Genomic DNA, 1,760 nt, shown 5'->3' with positions numbered 1-1,760 from the left:
TATGAGCCACCATGTGGTTGCTGGGATTTGAACTCCGGACCTTTGGAAGAGCAGTCGGGTGCTCTTACCCACTGAGCCATCTCACCAGCCCCCTGATAATTGTTTTTAAGCATTGAATTTGGGAATAATTACAGATATACACACTGTTAAGAAACAATGCCTAGGGGCTGGAGAGATGACTCAGTGGTTAAGAGCACTGATTGCTCTTTTAGAGGTCCTGAGGTCAATTCCTAGCAACTACATGGTGGCTCACAACCATCCCTAGTGGGATTAGATGCCCTCCTCTGGTGTGTCTGAAGATGGTGATACTGTATCATTGCATATATAAAATAAATAAATGAAGGAAGAGGAAGAAAAAGAGGAAGAGGAGGAGGAAGAGAAGGAGGAGGAGAAGAAGAAGAAGAAGAAGAAGAAGAAGAAGAAGAAGAAGAAGAAGAAGAAGAAGAAGAAGAAGAAGAAGAAATAATGCATAGAGTAGAATAAAGGTAGGATTGTAATCACAGCTACTTGGGAAGACGGATCAGGAGGATCACAAGTTCAAGGCCATCCTTGGCAACTTGGTGAGACCATACCTTATCATAAAAAGTAAAAATAGGGTTGCAGATACAGTTCAATGGTCACGTGCTTTCCTATCACAGGCAAAATCCTAGGTTCAATCCCCTAGAGAAAGAGGAATGGGGAGGGAAAAGGAAGAGAGGAGAGGGGAGGAAAGAGGAGATGGAAGGGATGGTGAGAGGGAAGAGAAAAGGAAAGAAAAGCAAGCAAGCAGAGAGATGTTGGGTACACTTCCCCGATGTCCATTAATGGTAGCATTGCAGTGTGCAGCATCATAATCAGGATACTGACAAAGATTCAGCAACAGAGCTGAACTTTCCATCACCCCACACATAACCTTTAATCTGTTCTCTACCACAACAACTCCCATTTCAACAATGTAAAGCCAGACATGGCAGCTTAATCTGTAATCCTAGCACTCAGGGAGCTGATGCAAGAAGACAACTTGGAGTTCTAAGCCAGCCTGGACCACAAAGTAAAATTCTGTCTCAAAAACCACAACACAGTAGGGACAAAGTAAATGTTATAAATGGATTGTACAGTGAGTAGCCAGCTGATCTGGGTTTCTACACTCAGCTTGGCTCTCTGGAAATGCATCCAAACGGTTGGATACAAGCTTTCCTTTTTTGTGTCTAAGTCACCCTCTCTAACTTGGGCTATTGTATAACTGTTTGGTTGCTGAAGGTCATCTGGATTGTTTCCAGTTTGGATTTATTATGAATAAAGCCGCTGTGAAGATTCCTGGGCAGGATCTTCTATAAACATATTTCTCTTGGATAAACTCCCAGGGATGCAATCATTGAGTCATATGGTAGGTGCACACTTTGTTTCTAAAGAAACTGGGGAGCTGTTTGCAGCTCTAGAGTAACAGAAGCATGCTACATTCGCAGTAGAGATGTATGAGGACCCAGTGTTGCCACACACTTCCCAGAACTTGATGGTATCGCTAATTTTAGTAGCGTGAGGGAATCAGGTCCCCTGGAACTGGAGTTACTGTTGTGAGCTGCCACGTGGGTGCTGGGAATTGAACCTTGGTCCTTTGGAAGAACAGACAATGTTCTTAACCACTGAGCCATTTCTCCAGCCCCCTACTCTAAAATTTTTATTTATTTGTTATTATGGATTTTTCAGACAGAGTCTCATGTAGGCCAGGGTAGCATGGACTTTTTATTTATTTATTTATTTATTTATTTATTTATTTATTT

At 42.3% G+C, this 1,760-nt stretch overlaps 1 protein-coding gene across 5 annotated transcripts in view; it reads right to left on the bottom strand.

The window, feature by feature from the left end:
* The window catches only part of Bdh1 (3-hydroxybutyrate dehydrogenase 1), a 33,987-nt gene that overhangs the window by 12,644 nt on the left and 19,583 nt on the right, over positions 1-1,760 (bottom strand). The gene's annotated exons all lie outside the window — the stretch shown is intronic.

Source organism: Mus pahari, chromosome 12, assembly GCF_900095145.1.
Source record: "Mus pahari chromosome 12, PAHARI_EIJ_v1.1, whole genome shotgun sequence".
Classification (NCBI taxonomy): domain Eukaryota; kingdom Metazoa; phylum Chordata; class Mammalia; order Rodentia; family Muridae; genus Mus; species Mus pahari.
This window is presented reverse-complemented; position numbering and strand designations above follow the sequence as displayed.